The sequence below is a fragment of the Triticum aestivum genome, chromosome 7B, assembly GCF_018294505.1.
Source record: "Triticum aestivum cultivar Chinese Spring chromosome 7B, IWGSC CS RefSeq v2.1, whole genome shotgun sequence".
Lineage (NCBI taxonomy): Eukaryota > Viridiplantae > Streptophyta > Magnoliopsida > Poales > Poaceae > Triticum > Triticum aestivum.
In genome coordinates, this window is record NC_057813.1 from 115646508 (window position 1) to 115656708 (window position 10201).

The window sequence follows — 10201 nt, forward strand, 5'->3', positions numbered from 1 at the left end:
GCATGTGCTCTTTTTTTGTTTTGCATTACCTTGATAAATCGTACTAGCTAGTTGAAGTTGCCTGCCCGCACATTTGTCAGTGTTAGCGCCTTGTGACTGAACTTGCCACGGGGCCCCCTAAGAGTGTTTTGGTCATAAGAACCTGCGAAAAAATGAGAGTGTACGACATAAGTAGAATGTCATCTTCATCATTGCAAAGATGGCAACTGTTCTCTTCTTTTGTTACCACGCATCATACCTACGCCTGCATACTGTTCTAGTAGTGGCAACAATGGCCCTGCAAAGATGAGTTGACTGTACTCTGATGCATCCCAAGGGGGCGTTTCTGGCATTTGAGAACCCCAAGCATCAGCGCCATCTTCGTGATTCATTCTTTTCGTGTCTCGCTTCTTTCCGACGTGCTCTGAATCACTGCATGAACAAGAAGGCATCAACAATCCACAAGAATTGTATTCTTCTGCTGCTTGCCCATAGAAGATAGGGATGACAAGCAACATGTCAAATTAGGTGGCAGCTACTGACAATGAAAGGTGGCAACTATCGTTACACACAAGTGGCAATTAATTTTTTCCCACCCCTTCATTCCAAAAATTGTCCTTCCTGTCTTTTTTAGGGATTCCTACTCATCCATTTCATACGCAACTACCCGCATCAATTATACTAGAAACTTAAGTTAAGCTCAACACGTAGATCACAAAACTACTGGATCTCAGAACTACTGGTGTTGCCACCCCCCTATAGCATGGATCCAGTACAAGATCGGGGAGATTTTTCAGCTTGAAGGATGAGAAGGATGAGATACGGAGATTTTCACCTGATTTTAGCTGATCGTCTCTGAAGGGCTGGTTGGAGTGGGGGGCTGGGGGTGGGAAGGGTTGGGGTGTGGTTTGCGGTGGGTTTGCCCTACGGATCTGCTCTAGTTGCCATGGCAACCAGAGAAGGCCGGCGACGGAGGTAGGGGTCGAGAGGTGGGGGACGATGGCGGAAGTCGAGAGAGGCGATCGAGCGGAGGACGGGAATGGCTGGGTCATGCGGGCAGCGGGTCGTGTGGCCCGGACGGGGCAGTGCGGGCGGGGTTGCCACGCACCGGACGTGCGGGCCGTGGTTTTGTGCGCGCGGACGTGGTCGTGCGGGCCGGTTCCCGTCCATGCCACATGAGGCGTGCGGGCGGGTTCCCGTCCATGCCACACGTGTGGCAGTTATTCGGACCCTATAATTTTTGCTGACATGCATTATTATTTACTTAGTTAAATCAATGGTCAAAGTTTGACACAAAATACTATGGGAACCAATAAACTAGGACGGAGGTAGTAATGCTGTATACATATGACCCAAAAAAGGTGCTCAAGAATGTGAGTACATACATCAACAATCTGGAGATAGCACATAGTACTTATTTTTTCCGAAACGTGATGGCACATACTCGAATCGGAGAAAACAACTAACGTGTCATGTCTAGTTAATTAAGAGGAGAAAAAACTACACTAGACATATCCGCTTGCATTGCTGAGCACCGTCGAATCGCTGGCCGGCGCACCCCTGCTCCATCTCTGGCAACACCCGCCATGGTCCTTCCACGCGGAGCATCTCCCTGAACGTACCCTCATCGCCGTGCAGCACCTCAAAGTCGTTCCACCGCTTCCAAAACTCAGGGGCAAACCTCGGGATCCGTGAAGTCCGCCGCGTAGGCATAGCGCCCGAGCGCGCGCGACTTCCCCGAGGCCGATCTCGTGGTCAGTGAACCTGACGCGCATCACCCTCGCGCCCTCGTCGGGCAGCCTGCCGCCGACGATCGCCTAGCGGTACACGTCCCTTGCCTTCAGAAGGCCGTAGAGCTCGGTAGCCCGCGCGATGTACACCTGGTAAACACCGAGCCTGTCGCCGGCGGGGACGATGCTTGCGGCGTCCTCGTACACCTTCATCGCACGGCTCGCGAGGCCGAAGTCCTCCTCGAACCTCGCGTATCTGAGGTACACGGCCTTCTTCCTCTGCAGCGGCGCCTGCAGGATGGCCACCTGGAACAGGTCCCGCACCCTCTCCGGCCGGCTCTTCCCGTGCCTCTGGATGAACTTGGTTAGGTACGCCTCCCATATGGCCTTGGCGTGCGGGTACTTGAAGGACTTGACGCCCCGCTCGTACACACGGAACGCGTCCTCGAATCGCCTGTGCTACTTGAGCAGGGACGCGTGGTCCAACACCAGCAATGGCGTGACGACGCCGAGGTCGTGCATCTTGTCTTAGACGGCGCAGGTGGACTCGAGCGACCCGTGCATTGTCATCAGGTCCAGGTACACGAGCCATAGCTTGAGACACTAGTGCAGTTTCACCCGAACGTCCTCGCCACCGGTAGCAGTGGCGCGCGTTGTGGCCTCGATCGATGGTGGCGTGGTCGCTCGCCGGATGAGGTCGATGACCCTCTCGGGATCGTGGTGCCTCAGCTCCATATTGGCCCACTCGTAGTAAACCGCGGCGAGATGCTCCGCCGCCGTGAATTTCACCTCCGTGGCTCTGTGGAGGACCTCTCGGGGGCAGTCGACGCTGCCACGGTCCTCTTAAATCTTGGCCAGCGCTAGCCAGAGCGTGTGCGGAGGCTTCCCCGTCGCCTTCGCCGGATCGATGGTCCTGACGTCCTCCGTGTAGGTCGCGGCGTGTCTCGCGGGGTCCTTGTGGAAGATCTTGGCCCGCTCGTACCACGCCTGGACGTCATGCGGGTTCTGCCTGAGCAGCATGCTGTTGAGAAGCTCCGGCCGGTGTTCAACCAGCCGCTCGAGCCTCACCATCGCCAAGTCTGTGCTGTCCCGATGCTTTAGCCAGAAGTCCTAGACGTCGACGGTGTCCGCTTGCCTGAGCTCGAGCTTCGCGGCGGCCATGGCGTGCTCGAAGTGCTAGCAGATCCTGTAAATCGAGCCATCCATTATAATAACCGCCGGTTTGCGGGATCCATTTCATATCCCCGGCAGGAACGGATGCTTCAAATCAGGCCATCCAGAATTTTTTTTGTGGGGTCCCGCATCTGCGAGCCCAATTCCTCCATATGTGCGGGAATCCACCCAATTTTGCCAGATCCCCTTTCGGTTGGCACGAAGCAACTTCCGCCAACATGTTAAGTGTTTCTGCTAGGGATTGTGATGCTCACTAAAATTTTTACCATCAGTATAATTTGCCATAGGAAAGCGTTAGATTTACCATGCCTAAAAATCTGAATTTTAGCATTTTCGTATTTTTAGGGCTTATTTGGTTTACAATTTTGTAGGATTTTTATCTATGGGATTTTTCCTACGCTGAGCATCATTTCAAAGGAACATAGATGCAAGGTTACTAAGGATTATGCTCATATTCTTTATCATATGGTGTTGTCCATCATGTCTGGCAACCTCCCGCCAGGAGAGAGCTTGACCTTCGGCTCCCTCACCTTTGTCACAGATGGGGCAGGCTGGTTTTACATCAAACCACTGTCCTTCCCTGGTCGCACCACCTTCTTCGGGTCGCTCAGGTTAGTCATCGACCGCTACAGTGATCTTCGACTCCGCGTTCCACCGCTCTATCTGGCCGTAGGCGTGCTCCCATCAGAGCCCATGTCACCAATACCACCGGCCTCCGGCTTAAAAGGACGACGACCTCGCATCGGCAAACCTCGCGGCCAAAGTTCGTATTCCGGCCTTGAGTTCGAAAAGTTTCATCGACCTTACAACAAAAAACTAGCACGCCCTTGTGTCGTATGTGAGCTTTGCTACCCTCGTCTCACTTCCAAAAACAAAAGACGGCGATGATACCGCGCCTAGCATCATCTTCATTAAGCAGACGGAGGAAGGCGAGGAGACGGGTGCAAGCCTAAAACCGACACCAAACAGGATGGTGACGAACCTTTATAGGCCATCTCCCTAGAGCTAGTTCTCATGAATGCCCCGGGCAGCTCAACGGGCAGCAGATCTTCAGCACCAACTATGACTCCAATCGTCACCAACACCAACGGATCCGCGACAACTCGCATGGTTCCATCGTCCATGGCCCCCAGCCTCTGAGCCACTAAGTATCACTCCATCAACAACACGTCTTCCACACTGATTTGGCGGAACCCCATCGGTTCCAACATCCTCACTACCGGACTCTCGGGGGTTCATGACTCTCGGGGCCGGGACATTGAGCCTCGCCAAAACAATGATGACACCAACTATCATCAAAGATCACAGACAAGGCGTTGTGCGTGCTGGACACACCCTTACTAGGAAATAACCCCACATATGAACCATGGAGGCCCTCAGGCAGGACGCCATGGTAGCCCAGTTACAACTCGAGAGAAACACAACGGAGGTCGCGACACAGCAGGCGCGGTGAGGGAACCAAGACCAACTAACGGAGATGTCGACCTCGACGCCAAACCCGTTTGACCACCAACCCCCTTGCAACCCTTGGGCGTGAGGCGGTCAATGATTTCGATGAAAATGGAGATCCCTTGGGAGCGATGGCGATCCACACCCATTCACTAGCGATGACACCCCGCTCCCCCCCCCCAAAAACCAAAATCATCTGATCCATGCGAAATTTGAAGATTAGTAAACAAACTCGAAACAGTACTCCCTCCGTCTCATAATTTAAGACGTTTTTGACACTAGTACGGAGGGAGTACGTTTCACCCAAAAAGGTGCTCAAGAATGTGAGTACATACATGATGCATCAATGATCTGGAGATAGCACATACTAGAACCGGACAACACAACTAACATGTCATGTCAAGTGACAAGGAGAAAAAGAAAGAACAACACTAGATGTATCCGCTTGCATTGCTGAGCACCGTCGAAACGTTGGCCGGCACGGGCGCAACCCCTGCTCCACCATGCCGGCGTCGGTGCGGATCTCACCCCGCACCCCTGCTCCATATTTGGCAACGGCCGCCATGGTCCTTCCGCGTGGAGCATCTCCCTGAACGTACCCTCGTCGCCGTGCAGCACCTCAAAGTCGTTCCACCGCTTCTAAAACTCAGGGCAAACCTAGGGATCCGTGAAGGCCGCCGCATAGGCATACAGTGCCCGAGCGCGTGTGACTTTGCCAAGCCTGATCTCGAGGTCGGCGAACCCGACGCACATCAACCTCGCGCCCTCGTCGGGCAGCCCGCCATCGACGATCTCCTGGCGGTACACGTCCATCGCCTTTAGAAGGCCGTAGAGCTCGGTAGCCCGCGCGACGTACACCCCGTAGACGCCGAGCCTATCGCCGGCGGGGACAGCGCTCGCGGCATCCTTGTACACCTTCATTGTGCGGCTCGTGAGGCCGAAATCCTCCTCGAACCTCGCGTATCTGAGGTACATGGCCTTCTTCCTCTCCGGCGGCGACTGCAGGACGGCGGCCTGGAACAGGTCCCACACCCTCTCCGGCCTGCTCTTCCTGTGCCGCTGGACAAACCTTGTCAGGTACGCCCCCCATATGGCGTTGGCGTGTGGGGGCTTGAAGGACTTGACGCCCTTCTCGTACACACGGAACGCGTCCTCGAACCGGCTGTGCTGTTCGAGCAGGGTCACGTGGTCCAGCACCAGCAATGGCATGATGACACCGAGGTCGTGCATCTTGTCGTAGACGGCGCAGCTGGACTCAAGCGACCCGTGTGTTGTCACAAGGTCCAGGTACATGAGCCACAACTTGAGGCACCGGTGCAGTTTCGCTCGAACTCGTCGCCGCCGGCAGCAGCAGCGCGTGTCGTGGGCTCGATCGATGGTGGCGTGGTCGCTCGCCGGATGAGATCGATGGCCCTCTCGAGATCCTGGTGCCTCAGCTCCATATTGTCCCACTCGTAGAAAACCACGGCGAGATGCTCCGCCGCCATGAAGTTTGCCTGCATGGCTCTGTGGAGGACATCTCGGGCGCAGTCGACGCTACGACAGTCGTCGTAAATCTTGGCCAGCGCCAGCCAGAGTGTGTGCGGCGGCCTCCCCGCCGCCTTCGCCGGATCCACGGTCCTGACGGGCTCCATGTAGGTCGCGGTGTGTCTCGCGGGGTCCTTGTGGATGATCTTGGCCCGCTCATACCACGCCTGGACGTTGTGCGGATTCTGCCTCAGCAGCACGCTGTTGAGCAGCTCTGACCGGTGTTCGAGCAGCCGCTCGAGCCTCGCCATCGTCAAGTCTGTGATGTCCCGATCCGTGAGCCAGTAGTCCTGGACGTCGATGGTGTCCGCTTGCCTGAGCTCGAGCCGGCGGCCATGGCGTGCTCTAAGTGCTAGCGGATCCTGTAAATCGGTCCATCCATTATAATAACCGCTGGTTTGCGGGATCCATTTCATATCCCCGGCAGGAACGGATACTTCAAATCGGGCCATCCCAAAAAAAATTGTGGGGTCCCGCATCCGCGAGCCCAATTCCTCCATATGTGTGGGAATCCACCAAATTTTGCCGGATCCCCTTTCGGTTGGCGCGAAGCAACTTTCGCTAACATGTTAAGTGTTTCTGCTAGGGATTGTCATGCTCACTCAAAAAATTACCATCAACATAATTTGCCATAGGAAAGCGTTAGATTTACCATGCCTAAAAATCTGAATTTTAGCATTTTTGTATTTTTTAGGGCTTATTTGGGGTACAATTTTGTAGGATTTTTATCTATGGGATTTTTCCTACGCTGAGCATCGTTTCAAAGGAACATAGATGCAAGATTTCTAAGGATTATGTTCATATTGTTTATCATATGGTGTTGTCCATCATGTCTGGCAACCTCCCACCAGGAGAGAGCTTGACCTTCAGCTCCCTCACCTTTGTCACAGATGGGGCAGGCTGGTTTTACATCAAACCACCATCCTTCCCTGGTCGCACCACCTTCTTTGGGTCGCTCAGGTTCGTCATCGACCTCTATGGTGATCTTCGACTCCGTGTTCCACCGCCCTATCTGGCCATAGGCATGCTCCCATCAGAGCCCATGTCACCAATACCACCAGCCTCGGGCTTAAAAGGACGACTACCTCGCATCGACAAACTTCACGACCGAAGTTCGTATTCCGGCCTTGAGTTCGAAAAGTTGCATCGACCTTACAACAAAAAACTAGGACGCCCGTGTGTTGTATCTGAGCTTTGCTACCCTCGTCTCTCTTCCGAAAACAAAAGACGGCGATGATACAGCGCCTAGCATCATCTTCATTAAGCAGACGGAGGTAGGCGAGGAGACGGGTGCAAGCCTAAAAACGGCCCCAACCAGGATGGTGACGAACCTTTAAAGGCAATCTCCCTGGAGCAGGTTCTCATGAATGCCTCGGGTGGCTCAACGGGCAGCGGATCTTCAGCACCAACTATGACTCCAATCGTCACCAACACCAACGGATCCGGGACAACTCGCGTGGTTCCATCGTCCATGGCCCCCCAACCTCTGAGCCACTAAGTATCATTCCATCAGCACCACGTCTTCCACACTAATTTGGCGGAACCCCATCGGTTCCAACATCCTCATTACCGGACTCTCGGGAGTTCATGACTCTCGGGGCCGGGACATTGAGCCTCGTCAGAACAACGATGACACCAACTATCATCAAAGATCACAAACAGGGCATTGTGGGTGCTGGACACACCCTTACTAGGAAATAACCCCACATATGAACCATGGAGGGCCCTCAAGCAGGCCACCATGGTAGCCCAGTTACAACTCCAGAGAAACACAACGAAGATCGCCACACAACAGGCGCGGTGAGGGAACCAGGACCAACTAACGGAGACGCCGACGCCAAACCCGTTTGACAACCAACCCCCTTGCAGCCCTTGGGCGCGAGGCGGTCAACGATTTCGATGAAAATGGAGATCCCTTGGGAGTGACGGTGATCCAGACCCATTCACTAGCAATGACACCCCTCCCCCCCCAAATCAAAATCATCTGATCATGCAAAATTTCAAGATTAGTAAACAAACTCGAAACAGTACCCCCTCTGTCTCATAATTTAAGACGTTTTTGACACTAGTGCGGAGGAAGTACATTTCACGCAAAAATGTGCTCAAGAATGTGAGTACATACATGATACATCAACGATCTGGAGATAGCACGTACTAGAACCGGACAACACAACTAACGTGTCATGTCAAGTGACAAGGAGAAAAAAGAAGCAACTACACTAGACATATCCGCTTGCATTGCTGAGCACCGTCGAAACGTTGGCCGGCGCACGGGCGCAGCCCCTGCTCCACCACGTCGGCTTTGGTGCAGATCTCACCCCGCGCCCCTGCTCCGTCTCTGGCAACAGCGCCCATCGTCCTTCCACACGGAGCATCTCCTTAAACATACCCTCGTCGCTGTGCAGCACCTCAAAGTCGTTCCACCACTTCCAAAACTCAGGGCAAACCTTGGGATCCGCGAAGGCCGCCGCGTAGGTGTACAACACTCGAGCACGCGCGACTTCGCCGAGCCCGATCTCGACGTCGGTGAACCCGACACACATCGCCCTCGCGCCCTCGTCAAGAAGCCCGCCGCCGATGAATGTCGGCGGTACACGTCCCTCGCCTTCAGAAGGCCGTAGAGCTTGGTAGCCCGCGCGACGTACACCTCGTAGACGCCGAGCCTGTCGCCGGTGGGGACGGCGCTCGCGGCGTCCTCGTACACCTTCATTGCGCAGCTTGTGAGGCCGAAATGCTCCTCGAACCTCGCGTATCTGAGGTACACGACCTTCTTCCTCTCCGGCGGCGACTACAGGATGGCTGCCTGGAACAGGTCCCGCACCCTCTCCGGCCTGCTCTTCCCGTGCCGCTGGACAAACCTCGTCAGGTACGCCTCCCATATGGCGTCGGCCTGTGGGGGCTTGAAGGACTTGACGCCTCGCTCGTACACACGGAACGCGTCCTCGAACCGGCTGTGCTGCTCAAGCAGGGTCGCGTGGTCCAGCACCAGCAATGGCGTAATGACGTCGAGGTCGTGCATCTTTTCGTAGACGGCGCAGATGGACTTGAGTGACCCGTGTGTTGTCATAAGGTCCAGGTACATGAGCCACAACTTGAGACACCAGTGCAGTTTCGCCCGAACGTCCTCGCTGCCGGCAGTAGCGGCGCGCGTCATGGGCTCGATCGATGGTGGCGTGGTCGCTTGCCGGATGAGATCGATGGCCCTCTAGGGATCCTGGTGCCTCAGCTCCATATTGGCCCACTCGCAGTAAACCGCGGCAAGATGCTCCGCCGCCGTGAAGTTTGCCTGCGTGGCTCTGTGGAGGATGTCTCGGGCGCAGTCGACGCTGTCACGGTCGTCATAAATCTTGGCCAGCGCTAGCCAGAGCGTGTGCGGCGGCTTCCTCGTCGCCTTCGCCGGATCCACGATCCTGACGGCCTCCAAGTAGGTCGCGGCGTGTCTCGCGGGGTCCTTGTGGAAGATCTTGGCCCGCTCGTACCATGCCTGGATGTCATGCGTGTTCTGCCTCAGCAGCACGCTGTTGAGCAGCTCCGGCCGGAGTTCGAGCAGCCGCTCGAGCCTCGCCATCGTCAAGTCTGTGTTGTCCCGATCCGTAAGCCAGCAGTCCTGGACGTCGACGGTGTCCGCTTGCCTAAGCTCGAGCTCCGCGTTGGCCATGGCGTGCTCGAAGTGCTAGCAGATCCTGTAAATCGGGCCATCCATTATAATAACTGCCGGTTTGCGGGATCCATTTCATATCCCCGACAGGAACGGATGCTTCAAATCGGGCCATCCCAGAAAAAAATTTGTGGGGTCCCGCATCCGTGAGCCCAATTCCTCCATATGTGTGGGAATCCACCCAATTTTGCCGGATACCCTTTCGGTTGGCGCGAAGCAACTTCCGCCATCATGTTAAGTGTTTCTGCTAGGGATTGTCATGCTCACTAAAAAAATTACCATCAACATAATTTGCCATAGGAAAGCGTTAGATTTACCATGCCTAAAAATCTGAATTTTAGCATTTTTGTATTTTTTAGGGCTTATTTGGTTTACAATTTTGTAGGATTTTTATATATGGGATTTTTCCTACGCTGAGCATCGTTTCAAAGGAACATAGATGCAAGATTTCTAAGGATTATGTTCATATTGTTTATCATATGGTGTTGTCCATCATGTCTGGCAACCTCCCACCAGGAGAGAGCTTGACCTTCGGCTCCCTCACCTTTGTCACAGATGGGGCAGGCTGGTTTTACATCAAACCACCGTCCTTCCCTGGTCGCACCTGAAGGAAATATGCCCTAGAGGCAATAATAAAGTTATTATTTATTTCCTCATATCATGATAAATGTTTATTATTCATGCT

The 10201-nt window shown here is 54.4% G+C and overlaps 3 pseudogenes; all 3 read right to left on the minus strand.

Annotated features, from left to right (window-relative positions):
* Positions 1-1479: 1479 nt before the first annotated feature.
* On the minus strand, positions 1480-4274 carry LOC123157736 (pre-mRNA-splicing factor SYF1-like; annotated as a pseudogene).
* Positions 4275-4730: 456 nt separating this feature from the next.
* Positions 4731-7331, minus strand: LOC123157737 (pre-mRNA-splicing factor syf1 homolog; annotated as a pseudogene).
* Positions 7332-8072: 741 nt separating this feature from the next.
* On the minus strand, positions 8073-9746 carry LOC123157738 (pre-mRNA-splicing factor SYF1-like; annotated as a pseudogene).
* Positions 9747-10201: the final 455 nt, after the last annotated feature.